General features: G+C 44.7%; 1 protein-coding gene across 1 annotated transcript in view; it reads right to left on the bottom strand.

The window, feature by feature from the left end:
- The window catches only part of LOC120991617 (cartilage oligomeric matrix protein), a 156,189-nt gene that overhangs the window by 43,094 nt on the left and 92,569 nt on the right, over window positions 1-20,526 (bottom strand). The window lies entirely within an intron of this gene.

The raw sequence follows: 20,526 nt of genomic DNA, 5'->3' as shown, positions 1-20,526 counted from the left end.
GGAGAGTGCGTGTATGACTGCGACCATGTATGTGGAGAGTGCGTGTATGACTGCACTATGGGGGCATTTACTGGGGGTCCTGTATACTGGCACGCATTATAGGTGGGCACTATGGAGAAGTGGGGGACAAGAGCACTATGAGGGCATTATATAGGGGCATTTAATACTGGCACCCATTTTGATGCCACTATGGGGAAGGGAGGAAAGAAGCATTATGGGGGTATCTATGTGGGGCAGTCTATAGGGGCATTTTATAGTGCCACATTATGGAGGGCACTATGGGGACGGGGAAGGAGCACTATGGGGGCATCTTCTGTGGGGACTATATGGGAGTATTTTATACTGACACAAATTATAAGGTCACTATGGGCACCTAAGCTCAACTGGGGGCACTAAGTGTTTTTTGTAGTGGCACACAGTACGGGTCATTGGAACACATGAGGGCACTCTGGGGACATTGGCTCTACTGGGGGCACTAAGAGGAGGTTTTTTTTTTTACTGCCACACAACGGGGCATTTTTTGTACTGGTGCACATTATAAGGGGGGGGGGGATTCTACTGTCACACATTATAAAGAGAATTATTACTATCGGGCATTATGGTGGGCTTTATTACAACTGGGGGACTATGGGAGCATTATTACTTGTGGAACACAATTACTGTTGGGGCACTGTAGGAGCACTATTACTACTAAATGCACTCTGGCAAATAAATAATTACTATTGTTGGGACTTTGGGAGCACCATTACTTTGGGGGCACCCTGGCACAGCATCAGCTTGGAACAGTTCTTTTTGCAGTATAGTTTTGGGGAGCACAGCTTCTCAGTATTGGGGGTGCATGATGGGATGTTAATTGGACGATGATGAAAAGTAGGTAAACTAAGATGTCTGTCAAACTCTGCAGAGACGTGAGATGGCTGAAAGAAATCATGGCGGTCTGGTCTGAATGGAGAAGATGAAGAAAGAGAACATCTACATCAGAGGAGACGTCACTGGATATAAGAGGTATGGGGCGCTGTATTAGGCTACTTTCACATCTGCGTTAGTGATCCTGACGGCTGTTCCAGCTGAGAATTCACTGGATCCGGCACTGCTGGATGCAGACAGAATGCCCGCCAGCCCCATTAACTATAATGGGGTACGGCAGAGATCCGGCCACAATCTGGGAAAAATGCAGAGAATCAGCGGGACATAAACTGCTGCATGCTGTGCTTTGTGTCCAGTCGATTCCTTGCATTTTCTGCCGGATTAGGTGGCCGGATCGTACTAAGACCCCTAATGTCACCTGGGGACCCCCAAAGAAGCTTGTGTGTTGGCTGAAGCCTTCCTATCTTACTGGTGGCTGGCCCTGCCTCTAAATTGTGCTTCCGGGTTTGGCTCCGCCCCTAGACTGCAAGGGGGTGGGGCCTGTTGGGGGTCATGTGATTGGGCTGCTCAGTCAAAAATGCCCGGGCCTATTTTTTGTCCCAGTCCGGCCCTGTGTGACAGGGTAGATCATGTGCTATTTTTATAGAGCAGGTTGTTACGGACGCAATGATATCAAATATGTCTACTTTCTTTGTTGCTTTGTTTCAGTTTTACATAATGAAGCATTTTTGAAAAAGAAATTATGTTTTTGTGTGTCCATTTTCTGAACGCCAAATGTTTTTTATTTTTCTGCCACTAGTCTCTTGTGCAGGGGCTCGTTTTTTGCAGAAAGAGTTGAGGTTTTTATTGGTACCATTTTTGGGTACATAGGATTTTTTGATCATTCATTATTACACTTTATGGGGCAAGGTGACCAAAAAATTGGCTGTTTTTATTTATTTATTTTTACAGCGTTTATCTGAGGGGTTGGGTCATGTGACAGTTTTATAGAGCAGATCGTTACGGACGTGGCAATACCTAATATGTATACTTTTTTTTATTTATTTAAGTTTTACACAATAATAGCATTTCTGAAACCAAAAAAATGATGTTTTAGTGTCTCCATAGTCTGAGAGCCATGGCTTTTTTATTTTTTGGGCGATTGTCTTAAATAGGGTATCATTTTTTGCGGGATGAGGTGACGGTTTGATTGGTACTATTTTGGGGGTCATAAGCCTTTTTGATCGCTTGCTGTTGCACTTTTTGTGATGTAAGATGACAAAAATAGCTTTTTTTACACAGTTTTTTTTATTTTTTTTATGGTGTTTATCAGACGGGGTCTATCATGTGATATATTTATAGAGACGGTCGTTACGGTCGCGGTGATACCTAATATGTGTATTATTATTTTTATTTTTTATAGGAAAAGGCAATTTAAATTTTACATTTTTTACTTTTATTATTTTCACTTTTTTTTATCAAGTCCCTCTTGGATCTTGAAGAACCAGTGGGGCTGATGGCTGTACTATACTTTTCAATGCTCTTGCATTGCAAAGTATAATACAATCAGATGCCCTGCAGGTGGCAACAGCGGACGCTTTTGGATGGTGGAGAGAGGGAGCCCCCTCCCTCTATTAACCCCATGGATGCCACTACAGCGGCATCTATGGGGTTACAGCAGAGAGTCAGCATAGAGCTGACACTCTCTGCTGATGGCGGCGGCTCAGGAATGGAGCCGCCGCCATCACACACAGCAGGGGGATCGGGGGCAGCGCTGGAAAGGGGGGGGGTCGGGGGTGATTCGGCCGCCAGCATGCCATTGAGGGAGGCTGGGGCAGCCGGCAGGACTAATGTATGGGGCGGGGAGGGGGCGGACCGCATCAGGGCAGGAGGCAGGAGATGAGCTCAGGAGGCAGGAGAGGGGCACAGATCGGGGGGCACAGAGGGGCACCAAGGGCTTGGAGGGGCACAGATCGGGGGGCATGAGGAACACTACCTGCTTTCAGGCTCTGATCTGCAGAGCGCAGATCAGAGCCTGAAACCGGCATTTTTTCACTGCCGCGATCCGATTGGTTAGTCTGCACAGACTAACCAATCGGATCGATTGTCGGCAAGGGGCCACTCTGATTGGTCCCTTGCCGGCATTACTGAACTGTATGCTGTCCGTGACAGCAGCAGGGCAGGGGCAGAAGCTTTAATCCAAGCGCTTTGCAGCGCTTGGATTAAAGAGCTGACTTGACGTTTATAGACGTGATAACTGCACGGGGCATGTGCAGCTATCACGTATATATACAGATTGCAGTCGGGAAGGGGTTAATTTAATTAGATTTTTTTCACGCTCCGTTTGGTGGTGAAAGAAGAATTGCATTATGGATTCCATTACCACGGACCATAACGCAATTCTATGATGGAATGCAAAACGGAATGCCTTTATTCATTCCGTCATAATAGAAGTCTATGGGCTGCAAAACGCTCATCTCTACTGACTACTATAGGGATCAGATCGCTCCCACTCGCACAGTTTTGAAGCTACACTCCCCAAACTCGGACCACATATTGTTGGTGTCAACCCGAATAAAAGGGTAAATTTTGAGGGGACACCACAAAGTGGGCGGAGCTAGCAACGGCCAATGAAAATGTAGCTATTTTCTATACGCTACTCTTCCCACAGTTTTAAGAGTACAATTACTAAACTTTGCACACTTGTTCGGCACATACCCGAATAGGTTGCTTGTGCTTTGTTTACCAATCCCACCCTCTGGGCCTCTGGGTCGGCCCCCCGAAAACCCCACTTTTTGCCATAGACTTTCATTGGAAAATTGTAAACTTTTGCCACTCGTACAGCTTTGAAGTTAAACTTGCCAAACTTGGGTCACTTAGTCATGGGGTCAACCTGAAAATTTCGGTCATATTTTGGGAACTCTAAAAATTGGGCGGAGCCACAAACAACCAATCAGATTTTCCCTTATGACTCACAGTATTTAAGCCAGAATACCCATACTTGGCACCGTGGGTCACTAGGTAACTGGGGTTAAAATTTATAAAAAGTGAATGGAGTCTACAACGGCCAATCAAATTTCAGCCATTTGTTTAAATGGGAAAATTTAAAACTGCTGCTGCTCTTAGACTGTTAATGGCAGGGTCCTCAAACTTGGCACAGTTGGTCACTGGAGGACTGGGATTAAAATTCAAAAGAGTGGGTAGGGCCAAAAACAACCAAACAATTTACTTGATTGATTTCAATGTGAAAAACTCACATTTTTGATGTCATGGACCTCAAATATCACAAATGTGGTCATTGGGTGTTTCCACTTCAAAGTTAGAAAAAGTGGGCGGAGCCACCAACAACCAACAAATTTGGCGGGGCAACAACAGCCAATCAGATTTCAGCCTTTGACCTTAATGAAAAGCAGATAAACTGCTGCTATTATCACAGTTTATATGCCAACTGTAAATCCAGCAACAAAAAAACCCTATATAATAGATAACTAATGTAAAACTAAACTATATAGTTACCCAGGTAGGACCACACTAGGCTAAGTGGATCTAGCTAATGGGTGGGGAAGGTGTCCCTATACTGCTACCCTAGTCTAAGACCTCAGCCCAGGGACGTCCCCTGGTGGTGGGGACTCCCTGTCCTCGAGCCTAGCCTCAACTCCTGTCTGGCCCTGACAGGAGGTGAAAGCTGGTGTCAGAGTGGCCTACCGTGGGATGACTATCAAAATGACAAACAAAATAGGAAAAAGGTGCCCACTGTATGCGACCCTCGTGACGGTACGCCAGGAGGTACAGGGTGCACTGAGTATAATAAAAGCACATACGAAACACAAAAACGCACAACACACACACTCTATTTGTTGGATGTATATTATAGAGTGATAGGAGACAAAGAATCCCGACGCGTTTCACCCACAGAGTGGGTTCATCAGGGGGTGGTAGGGGGTGAATATATGATGATATTCAAAAATACCTGAAGGTAAAACAAGTACGAACGTCAAACAGGCCCGGTTGGGCATCAATGCGTTATAAGGTATTGTATTAGACAATCTTAGAGTCAGACCCAACCTTAGAATGAAGGTGACTAGATAAATAAATAGATAGATGCCGGATGGCAAAGTACATACGATCAGTTGAACAGTATGTGATGGACACACAGAGTGCACAGGCCCCTGTGGAGAAAAGGGGAGACATAGATACATATATATATATATATATATATATATATATATATATATAAACGTATTGTACAATGCCTGTGCGCGGTATGGCCATTAATGAAGGTTACCTTGATTAGGGGGTAGATGACTGGCAATTCAGCGGTACCAAAAATCCAGTGCTGTATGATCACACTGGGTGGATGCCATTTAGGACCTAGAGTGTAATAAGAGCCTAATAAACCTTCCTGTGGGCCAAATTGATGTGGTGGAGAACATGCAGAAAGTCAGTACTTACATCAAGGAGCCATCCAGCAGGGGTGACAAGGTTACCCTGAGGGTCTGATGCAAGGTGTGCTAGTGGTCAGCCTATTTTTATGCCCCTCCCTAAGATTACCAGGGCGTGACTAGCACCTGGTCCATGTAGACTAACTAACATGTGCGGCGGCCGAACACGTGCATGCGTTCCAGCGTGGAACGCATGCAGAGATGAGTACTTCCGGGCAGATGCCGACCGGATATCCGGTCAGTGGAACGCACACACGCCGGTAAATGGAACGCAAATGTTGCGGTCGCCTCACACACCTCCTGGGCGATGTGCAGAGGACTGGAGGCGTGTCAAGTCCAGGGTAGGCGTGCCCTGGGGGGAATATGAATAATAAAGCCGATTTAAGCTATGTTAAAACAGCTACCTCCGCATCATTGGTATAGATACAGTGGAGGAATACAGAGAGGAAGTCGGGAGGGCACTAGAGAGGGGGAAAGGAGGATAGAAAGCTATATAGCATGGTTCATATGGGTCTCTGATAAGTAAGGCCCCTTACAGATGCCAAGGTGGCACATAATAAGGTATGGACAGATAAAGGTCCACCAAAGAGGATACTACATTCGGGTACTTTATGTACCCAGGCCTAGTAGCGGGGCCATAAATTTTACTGATGACAAATATGCTGACAGGACAACCCTAATAAAGGGACATCCAGCAGCCGGACCAGGGGGTCAAGCAAACATGGCAAAAGTGATGTACAAAAGTGGCAATAAATTAGAGGTGTAGAAATAAAGATGCCGGGAAAAAGGAGGATGACAATGAGATGTTTATAAAAAACATGAAAAAGTGAGCCGCTCATTGAGGCCACTAGGGGATTGTGATCGAAATCTATGGATCCACTCACTCTCTTTTTGTAAGATACGCCTATCCTAGTCCCCGCCACGTGGTGAGGGAGACACTAATTCAAGGACAGTGAAAGTGAGAGAAGACGGGTCACAACCATGACACTCATTGACATGGGTGGCTACAGGGGTAGCCTCCTTTTTGATCACGTCATTGATGTGTTCAAGTATTCTCTGGCTGAATTCCCGTATGGTCTTACCCACATAGTCCATGGGACATGGACATTGGCAGACATAGACTAATCCTTTAGACAGACAATTAGAAAAATCATGGACCTGATAGGATTGTCCAGTGGCAGAGCAAGTGATTGATTTAGCGGTAGACACATATTTACAGGCCTTGCATCTACCACATTTGAAGACCCCCACAGGTTTACGGTCTAACCATGTGCCACTCTTCATGGGTGGTGAGTAGTGGCTGCAAACGAGACGGTCTTTTAAGCTCTTCCCACATCTATAAGAGATCGCAGGATGCTGCGTTATGATGTCAGAAAGGTCAGAGTCCATGTGTAAAATTGGCCAATATTTTGTGAGTACCTGCCTTATTTCTCTATTAGCAATGTCAAAGTCGGCGATAATACGTGCCGGTTGTGGACCGTCCACCGTCCTACGTCTAGGAACTAGTAGTTCGGCTCGAGCTTTGGTAGATGCGTGTTTGAACGCATCCCGTAGTACCCTATGGAGGTATCCCCTGGCCAGTAGACGAGCTTGCAAACACCCTGCTTCACTGAAGAAAGATGCATCATTGGAGCAATTCCTCTTGACCCGGAGGTATTGGCCCCTAGGTATTCCTCGTTTAAGAGGGGTAGGATGGTAACTGCTCCAGTGAAGCAGGGAGTTTGTGGCCGTGCTTTTCCTATAGATTTTACTCGACAGAGTATCCCCAGTTTTGGTTACTCTCACATCTAGGAAGGTAATGCTCACAGGGTCCAACTCATAGGTGAATCTGAGGCCCACGTCGTTTGAATTGAGATCACAGACAAATTGTTTAAACCCTGTGGGTCCACCCTTCCAAACCACGAACACGTCGTCTATGTATCGCGTACAAAATTGGATATTGTCCGCCCACCAGACGACGTGGTCGGGAAACACAATGGTGTCCTCCCACCAGCCCAGGAAGAGATTGGCATAGGAAGGGGCACAGGGGCTGCCCATTGCCATCCCCCTGAGCTGGTGGTAGAACCGTGCATCAAATAAGAAAAAATGATGGTTAAGGGTGAACCCCAGCAGCTCCAAAACGAAGGCGTTGTGCGTAGCACACTGGATCCCCCGGGTACGGAGGAAGTGGTCAACGGCTCTAAGCCCACAGTCATGTGGTATAGAGCTGTACAACGATTCAACGTCAATGCTACCCAGCATGCAGTCTGGATCAAGGTTTAAGGTGTTAATTTTGTTTAGGAAGTCCATCGTGTCCCTCGTGTAAGCCGGGAGGGACACAACGAATTCCGATAAAACCTGATCCAGATAGATTCCGCAATTCTGGGTTAAGCAATTGACGCCAGAGACTATAGGGCGCCCCCTAAGGGGCGATGTCCCCTTATGTATTTTCGGGAGCCCATAGAACGTGGCTGTCAATGGTGTTGCCGGGAGTAAAAAATCGTATTCCGTTGTACTAATGACCCTACTATTTAAGCCTTTACTTAAGATGTGCTTCAATTCTCCAAGATAGGATTGGGTTGGATTGCTGGATAGGATCTCATAGCCCCCTCTGTCTTTTAGAAGTTCCAGGCACATACGTTTGTATAGATCACAGTCAAGGATGACCAGGTTGCCACCTTTATCGGATGGCTTAATGACGATCGTGTCATCTTTTTCAAGAGATTTGAGTGCCTGCATTTCTGTGACAGAGAGGTTAAAGGTTTTGGGTCTCAGTTGATCAAGCTATTCAAGATCGCGCGTGACCATTTGGAGAAAAATATCTACATGCTCGTAGTTCGATGGAGGTGGCATTCTTTTGCTTTTTGACCGAAGTGTAGTGAATGGGCCTGTGCCGGGGGCTCGACTCTGCTCTCTGCTAAGGTCAGTCAGATTTTGAAGGTCCCCAAGGTCATCCTCATCCAGGACCAATCTGTGACACATGTCCCTGTTGGTGGTCTTAAAAAATTTGTGCCACTTTAATCTTCTGCAGAAGAGGTGGAGGTCCTTAGTCCAGGTGAAGAGGCTGAAGTTCGTAGTTGGTACGAACGACAGACCCCTCTTAAGGACCCCCACCTCCTCCGGGCTGAGACTCCTAGTTGATAGGTTGATTATCTGGAGATCTGCTATTTACCCCTGTCCTGCCGGTTGCGATCCCGCAACTGATAAGGGATCACACCTTTCTCTAAAAAAGAGGAAGATGACGAGGAGGAGGAGGATGGCAGCTGCTGTGGCATGATGCTGTTGAAAGGTGCGGGGGGAGGTGAGGAGGAGGAGGTATTTTGATATCCTGATCCTAGTGTTCCTTTTCCCTTGCCTCGATACCCGCCCTGTCTCGGCCATCCCCGTCCCCCCTGACGTCTATAATTGGGTCGACTTTGATTAGCAGATCCACCGTACCGTTTGGAATAGGAGTCTGTGTCAGATGAGTCAGGCTCCGAAGAGGAGGGTTCAGACCCCGTCACGGGTCCCTGACCGACTGTGTATGCACGACCCTCCTTAAAGTCGCCCAGGTCCCTCACGAATTGTCGGTGCTTACGTTCTTTAATAAGCCCTTGAAATCTATCCACAGAGGATTGTAAAGACGTCTCCCGTCTTATAAATTCGGGATCGTCTTTCAATTTTAGGGCAGTTTCAATCTGTTCCTGCAGTCTCTTTGAGGAACGCTCAAATAGTTGTTTTTCTTCCTCAAGTAACAATGTCATGAGGGCTAAGGAGCTCTGAGTGAGGGAATCTTCCCACTTGATCAGTAGGGCTGGTGAGGAGATTCTCTCAGCTGGTCGCACTCGGATACGAAGTCCCCGCAGGACGATTTTATGTCCAAGGTAACTTTCAAGGGATTTAATCTCCCACCACGACTTGATGTTATCTTTATAGCTGTTGTACAAATCACTAAATACCTGTTTACTGGTGGCCACCTGGCCCAACGCGGGGACGTCCCTATCCGAGAATATGTCCCTCGCTTCGTTAACCAGATCATCAGTAAAAATAGTCCCTGACAAGAAACTGGCCATAACGTGAGTGAAACAAAACTAAAAGTCCAGCAAGGATGATAATAGTGGATAAATGAGGGTAATAATTAATAAGGTAAATCCAGCAACAAAAAACCCCTATATAATAGATAACTAATGTTTATTAGAGGAATGACAAACTAAACTATATAGTTACCCAGGTAGGACCACACTAGGCTAAGTGGATCTAGCTAATGGGTGGGGAAGGTGTCCCTATACTGCTACCCTAGTCTAAGACCTCAGCCCAGGGATGTCCCCTGGTGGTGGGGACTCCCTGTCCTCGAGCCTAGCCTCAACTCCTGTCTGGCCCTGACAGGAGGTGAAAGCTGGTGTCAGAGTGGCCTACCGTGGGATGACTATCAAAATGACAAACAAAATAGGAAAAAGGTGCCCACTGTATGCGACCCTCGTGACGGTACGCCAGAAGGTACAGGGTGCACTGAGTATAATAAAAGCACATACGAAACACAAAAACGCACAACACACACACTCTATTTGTTGGATGTATATTATAGAGTGATAGGAGACAAAGAATCCCGACGCGTTTCACCCACAGAGTGGGATCATCAGGGGGTGGTAGGGGGTGAATATATGATGATATTCAAAAATACCTGAAGATAAAACAAGTACGAACGTCAAACAGGCCCGGTTGGGCACCAATGCGTTATAAGGTATTGTATTAGACAATCTTAGAGTCAGACCCAACCTTAGAATGAAGGTGACTAGATAAATAAATAGATAGATGCCGGATGGCAAAGTACATACGATCAGTTGAGCAGTATGTGATGGACACACAGAGTGCACAGGCCCCTGTGGAGAAAAGGGGAGACATAGATACATATATATATATATATATATATATATATATATAAACGTATTGTACAATGCCTGTGCGCGGTATGGCCATTAATGAAGGTTACCTTGATTAGGGGGTAGATGACTGGCAATTCAGCGGTACCAAAAATCCAGTGCTGTATGATCACACTGGGTGGATGCCATTTAGGACCTAGAGTGTAAAAAGAGCCTAATAAACCTTCCTGTGGGCCAAATTGATGTGGTGGAGAACATGCAGAAAGTCAGTACTTACATCAAGGAGCCATCCAGCAGGGGTGACAAGGTTACCCTGAGGGTCTGATGCAAGGTGTGCTAGTGGTCAGCCTATTTTTATGCCCCTCCTTAAGATTACCAGGGCGTGACTAGCACCTGGTCCATGTAGACTAACTAACATGTGCGGCGGCCGAACACGTGCATGCGTTCCAGCGTGGAACGCATGCAGAGATGAGTACTTCCGGGCAGATGCCGACCGGATATCCGGTCAGTGGAGCGCACACACGCCGGTAAATGGAACGCAAATGTTGCGGTCGCCTCACACACCTCCTGGGCGATGTGCAGAGGAATGGAGGCGTGTCAAGTCCAGGGTAGGCGTGCCCTGGGGGGAATATGAATAATAAAGCCGATTTAAGCGATGTTAAAACAGCTACCGCCGCATCATTGGTATAGATACAGTGGAGGAATACAGAGAGGAAGTCGGGAGGGCACTAGAGAGGGGGAAAGGAGGATAGAAAGCTATATAGCATGGTTCATATGGGTCTCTGATAAGTAAGGCCCCTTACAGATGCCAAGGTGGCACATAATAAGGTATGGACAGATAAAGGTCCACCAAAGAGGATACTACATTCGGGTACTTTATGTACCCAGGCCTAGTAGCGGGGCCATAAATTTTACTGATGACAAATATGCTGACAGGACAACCCTAATAAAGGGACATCCAGCAGCCGGGCCAGGGGGTCAAGCAAACATGGCAAAAGTGATGTACAAAAGTGGCAATAAATTAGAGGTGTAGAAATAAAGATGCCGGGAAAAAGGAGGATGACAATGAGATGTTTATAAAAAACATGAAAAAGTGAGTCGCTCATTGAGGCCACTAGGGGATTGTGATCGAAATCTATGGATCCACTCACTCTCTTTTTGTAAGATACGCCTATCCCAGTCCCCGCCACGTGGTGAGGGAGACACTAATTCAAGGACAGTGAAAGTGAGAGAAGACGGGTCACAACCGTGACACTCATTGACATGGGTGGCTACAGGGTTAGCCTCCTTTTTGATCATGTCATTGATGTGTTCAAGTATTCTCCGCCTGAATTCCCGTATGGTCTTACCCACATAGTCCATGGGACATGGACATTGGCAGACATAGACTAATCCTTTAGACAGACAATTAGAAAAATCGCGGACCTGATAGGACTGTCCCGTGGCAGAGCAAGTGATTGATTTAGCGGTAGACACATATTTACAGGCCTTGCATCTACCACATTTGAAGACCCCCACAGGTTTACGGTCTAACCATGTGCCACTCTTCATGGGTGGTGAGTAGTGGCTGCAAACGAGACGGTCTTTTAAGCTCTTCCCACGTCTATAAGAGATCGCAGGATGCTGCGTTATGATGTCAGAAAGGTCAGAGTCCATGTGTAAAATTGGCCAATATTTTGTGAGTACCTGCCTTATTTCTCTATTAGCAATGTCAGAGTCGGCGATAATACGTGCCGGTTGTGGACCGTCCACCGTCCTACGTCTAGGAACTAGTAGTTCGGCTCGAGCTTTGGTAGATGCGTGTTTGAACGCATCCCGTAGTACCCTATGGGGGTATCCCCTGGCCAGTAGACGAGCTTGCAAACACCCTGCTTCACTGAAGAAAGATGCATCATTGGAGCAATTCCTCTTGACCCGGAGGTATTGGCCCCTAGGTATTCCTCGTTTAAGAGGGGTAGGATGGTAACTGCTCCAGTGAAGCAGGGAGTTTGTGGCCGTGCTTTTCCTATAGATGTTACTCGACAGAGAATCCCCAGTTTTGGTTACTCTCACATCTAGGAAGGTAATGCTCACAGGGTCCAACTCATAGGTGAATCTGAGGCCCACGTCGTTTGAATTGAGATCACAGACAAATTGTTTAAACCCTGTGGGTCCACCCTTCCAAACCACGAACACGTCGTCTATGTATCGCGTACAAAATTGGATATTGTCCGCCCACCAGACGACGTGGTCGGGAAACACAATGGTGTCCTCCCACCAGCCCAGGAAGAGATTGGCATAGGAAGGGGCACAGGGGCTGCCCATTGCCGTCCCCCTGAGCTGGTGGTATAACCGTGCATCAAATAAGAAAAAATTATGGCATTAGTTATCTATTATATAGGGGTTTGTCTTTTGTTGCTGGATTTACCTTATTAATTATTACCCTCATTTATCCACTATTATCATCCTTGCTGGACTTTTAGTTTTATATGCCAACTGTCCCAAACTTAGCACAATTACTCACTGGGTTACTGAGGTCAAAATTTAGGGAAAGTGGGTGGAGCCTAAAACAGCCAATCAGATTTCACCTATTGACTTCAATGTAATACTTTCAAATACTGCCATTCTCACAGTTTTAAAGCCAGAGGCCCCAATTTTGGCACAGACGGTGACTGGGTGACTGGGCTTAAAATTCAGTAAACTGGGCGGAGCTTAAAACAGCCAATCAAATATTACCTAGTGCTATTCAATGGGAATATTTAAATTGCTGTCATTCTTACACTGTTAATGGCAGGGTCTTCAAACTTGGTACATTCGGTTACTGGGTGACGGGAATTCAAATTTAAAAAGTGGGCGGAGCCACAAACCAATCAGATTTCCCCTATTGACTTCCATGAGAAAATGTAAAAAGCTGTTATTCTTACAATATGAAAGCCAAAGTCCCCAAACTGGCATCATGGGTCACTGGGTGAGTGTGGTTAGAATTTAGGAAAAGTGGGTGGAGCTTTTAACTGCCAATCACATTTCAGCTCTTTGTTTTATATCGGAAAATTTTAATTACTGCCGCTCTTTGACTGTTAATGGCAGGGTCCTCAATAGGATATCCTCTGCGTCTGGAGGAAAGAAGGTTTGTACACAAATATAGGAGAGGATTCTTTATGGTAAGAGCAGTGAGACTATGGAACTCTCTGCCTGAGGAGGTGGTGATGGTGACTACAATAAAGGAATTCAAGAGGGGCCTGGATGTATTTCTGGAGTATAATAATATTACAGGTTATAGCTACTAGAGAGGGGTCGTTGATCCAGGGAGTTATTCTGATTGCCTGATTGGAGTCGGGAAGGAATTTTTTTCCCCCCTAAAGGGAGGAAAATTGGCTTCTACCTCAAAGGGGTTGTTTTGCCTTCCTCTGGATCAACTTGCAGGCTAACAGGCCGAACTGGATGGACAGATGTCTTTTTTCAGCCTTATAAACTATGTTGCTATGTTATATTTCTAGGTTTCAGTCAGGCATTAGAGATGTCCCAAACTATTCGCCGGCAAACAGTTCCCGGCGAACATAGCTTGTTCGCGTTCGCCGTGGCGGGCGAACATATGCGATGTTCGGTCCGCCCCCTATACATCATCATTTAGCAAACTTTGACCTTGTACCTCACAGTCAGCAGACACATTCCAGCCAATCAGCATACCCTCCCTCCCAGACCCTCCCACCTCCTATCAAAAGGCAAGGACAGCATCCATCTTAGATTCATTCTGAAGCTGCAGTGTCACAAATTTGACTAAGTTGTAATCGCAATGCGATTAATACAGGTTATATTAATCGCATTGCGAATTCAACTTAGAGCTGGGTTCCTAATGGTTGTATTTCTAGAATATAACGAAGATTGAGAATATAGTGAAATATTCGTTATATTCGTCAATTCTAGCAATACAACCATTAGGAACTCAGATCTAAGTTGCAATCGCAATGCGATTAATGCAGGTTATATTAATCGCATTGCGAATTCAACTTACCACACTCTGCGTCAGCTACGTAATTTTCCATGGGAGTTTTGCCATGGATCCCCCTCCGGCATGCCACAGTCCAGGTGTTAGTCCCCTTGAAACAACTTTTCCATCACTATTGTGGCCAGAAAGAGTCCCTGTGGGTTTTAAAATTCGCCTGTTTATTGAAGTCTATGGCGGTTCGCCCGTTCGCGAACATTTGCGTAAATTCATGTTCGCCGTTCGCGAACAGAAAATTTTATGTTCGCGACATCTCTATCAGGGATTGATAGGTTCTATTTCAGTCCAAACCCTATTTTTATATAAGCTTATATCTTATCATGAACTATACATTTACAGGGACATGTAGCAGGTCAAAGTCCATAGAAAAAGCCATGACCAGAGGTTTTTGCTTGCATGGTATAGATAGCCTTGGACTCTGGCAAAGAGATAAGATAAAGGTGTAGCTGGCTAAAAACATGTGTTACTGTTTAACTTAAAGATCACATCATTGAATACTATATATATGTGTCATAAGGATAATAAAATTTAGAGTCATTTTGAAATTACACAGCACTGTGTCATATCTCATTATCACTCTCTCTGGCCAGATATAGGAATCAAATCAAGCTGAATACCGAGGTCTTGTACCTGGGGTACATATCAGGGGAAGATAAGAATAATTCCTTACAATTTGGGGGCTCGTCCGGGATTGGGAAGGTCATCCCTGATGTTTGGTAAGAAGAGACACTGATTTTTGTCCTTTAGGCCATTCCAGGGGCACTGACCACGTCTCGATTCAAGTAAGTACATAAGGGACCCTTAGATAGACTTCGAAGTACTGTGTCAGGGATACAGTAAGCATAAACTCAGGGAGTTTTTGCCTTAGGATTCAAGGAATCCGGTAATAAGACAAGTGCACTTCAGAGGGAACTGGGAGCCCCGTAAAAAATCTGTTCCGGGAACAGAAAGGATTCCGGGAATCCAGTAACCAGGAAAGTGCACTTCATTGGGCTCAGGGAGTCCCGTAAAAGATCTGTTTAGGAAACAGAAGGTCTAACAGCTTGATTTGATTCTTAATAAGATAATTGTAGAAGTTTTTGCATGATAAGTTGTTTGATAATTGTAGAAGTTTTGCATGATAAATTGTTTTGTATTAGTAGTTATATAAGGGGAAGTGACAGGCTGGGTCGTAAGTGTACAGCTGTCGTCCCAAGACTAACATTCTGTGTTTTGAATTCTTTTTGTAAGAAAATAAGTTTTAATAATGGGTAGTCAAAAAAAATCTAAGATAGAATACCCTAAACCAGAACCAGGAGAAACATGTAAACAATATGTTGCCCGAGTCAGTCCTACACAGTATTACCTTCTTAACCCATGGGTAGATAAATTGGCAGAGTGGACAGAGGCAATGGAAGCGGTAGACCCCTTTCCCAGGGAAGGAGACAATAGCATATATCACATGGACATGGTCAAGGGTCTATGCTTAGGCGACACTGCCGCCTGACCATATTTTGAACCTAACCCTTCATGAGATATCGATTATATGAAAGGAGATAGAAAAACACATGATAGAGGTATTTAAACAAAAGTCTTCACTCCCAGTAGCCGTAACATGTAAGCAAAAACCCTCAGAAAGCGTTATTGATTTCTGGAGATTTGTGGATTGCTGGAAATAGGAGGCAGGGTAACAATCTGATGGACTAATGCTTACCATAAAAAAGAACGTTTCCACGTGGACTTCAGACAGCATCAGTTAATGGATAAGAATTGTATGTATCTAGTTCTAGTGTGAGCTATAGAAATCCACTTCCCCCGCCTTCACACACATTCCTGAGATAAGGGAAAGCGGCCAGGAGATCTTGCAGAGTAAGTAATGTGTAATATATTATACAAGATAAAGAATTGTTCGGTCATTTTCTTCCCCAAAACAGTGTAATGTGGGAGTCCAGCTTTTAACAAAATGACTAAGATTATAACATGTATATTGTCTTCTTATAAGAGTTGATTAATCACAGAGTGAAAACCAGAAGAGATTGGAAAATGCAGCAACAAACTGTGTGTGGTATGGATATCTGTTTCCAGGAAATCTGTGTTTGTCTGTGCTGCAAGTTTCGGGATAAAACAATGTGGGTTGGAAGACATGAATGATTCAGTGGAATGTGAATGGGTGTGGCTTTGAGTTGTAACTGAGGCGAATATGTGTGAAGACTGATTATGAGCTGTTTTAAGTACATGAAAATGTATGTGAATGTGTATGGAATACGGTATTTGTTTTTATATAATATGCGCATTGAGAATTTTATTTTTATTTATTTTTTGGAAGTTTTTGGTTTTTATTGGTGCCAACAGCATTGATCAAGCTGTACATTTTTTTTATTGAAGTCAATGAAAGTTTTTATGGGCTCTTTGTGTGTTCATGTCTGTATTGTCAGATCTGTTTGTTTCAATGTTTGAAGTTACATGTTACATGTTAAGTGTTGTGCTTAACATCAGAGCTCTGTTCTTCTGGACAGCTAGGATACAAATGGCAGACAGAGGACGGACCAAAGCGTCCGACTAAAAGGGGTGGACTTAGATGACTCAGAATGGGAGGAAGGAAGTGTGAGCCCTCTATGTGAATTAATGGGGTTTTGACAAAACCTTTTAAAACTGACTCACTACCACTCGAGAACATGGACAGGGAATACGTCACAGATCATGTATTCAGCATTATACCAGATTGCCCAGTCAGCCTGTTAGGGAGAGATTTGTTCATTAAGCTTGACTTGCAGGTATCAGCAAAGACTCAGGGCATAACAGTACACTCAGATCTCATTCCAATCCCTACACCAGTGCCATTGATTCTTGCAAACATACAGGACCACCCAGAACTTAATAACAATAACCCTGCATTATGGTCCTCAAATGAATATGACACAGGATTCATAGATTGCACACCTTACAAAGCTACTGTGAAACCAGGTGTCATCTCAGTGTTCCAGAAACAATACCCGTTGTTAAAAGAGAAACTTGATGGACTTAGGCCAATGATAGAAGAATTCCTACAAAAGGGAATCCTGGAAGAGGTGATTTCACCGTACAGCACGCCCGTGAATCCAGTGACAAAGGCAGATGGTACTACCCGCTTTGTACAGGATTTAAGGGCCATCAACAACATCATTGTGCCTATAGCCCTTGTTGTACCTGATGTCACTTAATCATTATCTGCCATTCCAGCAGACGCTGTCTGGTTCAGTGTGATAGATCTGAAAAATGCATTCTTTTCTATCCCAGTTGATAAGATAACCAGACTACTTTTTGCTTTTTCCTTTGACAGACGCCAACTGACCTGGTGCAGACCCCAGGGATATGCTGATTCACCTGTAGTGTACAGCATAGTCCTCCAAGCGATGTTAAAGCCATGGTACATCTCCCTAAGGTTCTGTGCTGCTGCAATATGTCGATGATTTGTTACTGTGTAGCATGTCAGCGGAGGCCAGCATTCAGGATGGTTTACAATGGTTGTCAGGATGTGGTCACAAAGTGACACTTAAGAAAATGCAATGGTGTAAAATGCAGGTTGAATACTTGGGCTTTGTCCTCACAAAAGGTGAACGGAGAATCAGCGCAGAAAGAGTCCAGTCTATTGCGGGTTTGGTCGCCCCGCACACCAAGAAAGAAATGTTATCTTTCCTTGGTATGATAAACGGTAGACAATGGATTCCTGATTGCTCCCACTATTGACAATGTTTTGAGGCAAGCCACTCTGGAAGAAAATCCAGATTTGATTAAATGGTCTTCTGAAATGTACAATGCATTTGATTATCTGAAATGTTCGCTCATGTCGAGTCCAGGGCTGGGCCTCCCTGACTATAATATGCCCTTCCACATGTTTGCACGCCAAAATTGTAAAACCATGGCGGGTGTACTGACACAAGAAAACGGAGGCAAGTTGCGTCCTTGTGTATTTTTCTCAAAGGTTATGCCCACCTCTGTCCAGGGGATGCCGGCATGTCTGTGTTCTCTTGCAGCCTGTGCTATGATGGTAGAGTTGGCAACTCCTTTTACAATGTGACATTACACCATTTTGCACACCACTCATGATATTGTAGGCCTACTCAAGGACATCCACACTCAACACAGCAGGCAGCTGAGCTCATTGCACTCACTAGAGCATGTATTCTACATACTGATAGACCTGTCACCATTTATACTGAGAGTAGGTACGCACGTGGGGTAGTGTGGGACCATGGTATGATCTGGCAGAGGAGAGGATTCACGGCAGCAGATGGTAAGGATCATGTCTCACAGGGCAATGCGCTGGCAGATAAGGTGGCGAAACGAGTGGCCAAATGCAACCTCACAAGTTTGTGTAACCATTGGGAGATGCCATGTTTGGCACCTCCAACCCCTGAGATGTTGCAAATACTTACTGATCTTCAGTGGTATGCCACTGAACAGGAACAGCAAGACTGGTGTTATCCAGTATTGCAGAAAAATCCTAAGACAGGATTAGAATTAGTCTGCAAAGAGGGGAAGTTATGCATTCCCCCAACATAGTGCTTCCATCTTAAATAGCACATTTCTACGGAGTAGGGCATAACAGCGTTGAAATCCTTATGGGTAGGCCTTTCCCCACACCATAGGCAAGACGCCCCCTAGTGGTACAGGAAGGCGACATAGACCAGATTAGGGAAGACTATGTCACTAAATTGATACAGGTACCTAACAAAACTGAGGACAAAGTTGCTTGTAAGTCTCCCTCTTTTCCACAGGAACCCACCCACCCATACAGGGTGGGGGATGAGATGGTGGTCGAAACACTGAAGAAAGGAAGAGCTCAAGGTGATTTCGTATACGGCCCACCTACTACTGTCGTTGCAGTAACCAGAACAGCTGTGCTGACTGAACAATCTCCAATTTGGATCCACGCCACCCAAGTGAAGCTTGTGAGAGAAAGAGAGGAGGCAGGAACGGAGGCAGACAGCCTTGGCCTTGAAGAAGGACAGGAGGTACTAACGGGGGCAGACAGCCCTGACCTCCAACGAGGCCCAGAGGTACTAACGGAGGCAGACAGCCTTGACCTCGAAGAAGATACAGAAGGGGTACTAACGGAGGCAGACGGCCTTGACCCCCAACGAGATGACGCAGTCAGGAAATTCCTCGAGATGGCTGAAATGTAGTGCCTTGATAATTGCAGTCCCCACCCCAGTAGCTGTATGGATGGGGCTCCTACGTTCCCAATCAAATGACACAGATTTGCAGGATCATGATGTTAAATATGGATATGTAAATCCTTATCATGCTTGTTATAACTGTCCTACATATGAGACTCTGCAAAGTAATATGATAGAAATCCAGAAAGTTGTAAAAAGATAGTATTAGAAAAAAAAAATATATATATGCAATGTAATATTACAAAAACAGTACCATCCCTAGACAAACATGTACCTCTACCAGCAGGATGGGTATTGGCCTGTGGGAATACTAGTTACACATATATACCGGCCAATATTACAGAGGGACCCTGTATAATAGCTAGGTTGACATTAGCAATGATACCACTATTCCCAGCAATACAGACACGACACACGAGAGACACTTCCCTACAGTTACCAGAAAATAGTGATTATAATGTGAATCTCCTCTCTAGAGCAGAATACATGAGTTAAGGGGTATCTTTGATAGGAGTACCAGGTTTGGCCATATATAACCACAGGACAACATCAAAACTTGCCTGTTGTATGGTAAAACAGATAGATGTCACTAGTGCAGTTCTGCAAGATATGCTGCTGGATATACAATCATATAAAAAGGCTATCTTTCAGAATAGGGCAACTATTGACTATTTATTGTTTCAACATGGTATAGGATGCTCAGCGTTCCAGGATGTGTTGTTTCAATTTATCAGATCACTCCCGTGGAATAAAAGATAAAATAGGCCAACTAGAAGAGATGATAAAACATATAAAAGAAGATGTTGACCAAGGTTGGTGGGACTGGCTTTTTGGCTGGATACCTGACTTTGGTCAAATAAGGTATGTTTTAGGAGTGGTACTCGCCGCGATCGCTGCAATAGTGTGTCTCTGCTGTTGTCTGCAGTGTGTGCCCTCCCTTCTGGCCGTATGTCAAAAGATGGCCGAAAGAGGGGTACACCCAACATTCAAACTGAGGAAAAAAACTAGAAAGGAACAAAATGAAAAACCCACATTATATAGATATGTAAATGGGTTTTAAAGAGAGGATTGATAGGTTCTATTTCAGTCCAAAACCTATTTTTATATAAGCTTATATTTTATCATGAACTATACATTTACAGGGACATGTAGCAGGTCAAAGTCCATAGAGAAAGCCATGACCAGAGGTTTTTGCTTGCATGGTATAGATAGCCTTGGACTCTGGCAAAGAGATAAGATAAAGGTGTAGCTGGCTAAAAACATGTGTTACTGTTTAACTT

The sequence above is a fragment of the Bufo bufo genome, chromosome 2, assembly GCF_905171765.1.
Source record: "Bufo bufo chromosome 2, aBufBuf1.1, whole genome shotgun sequence".
NCBI lineage: Eukaryota > Metazoa > Chordata > Amphibia > Anura > Bufonidae > Bufo > Bufo bufo.
This window is presented reverse-complemented; position numbering and strand designations above follow the sequence as displayed.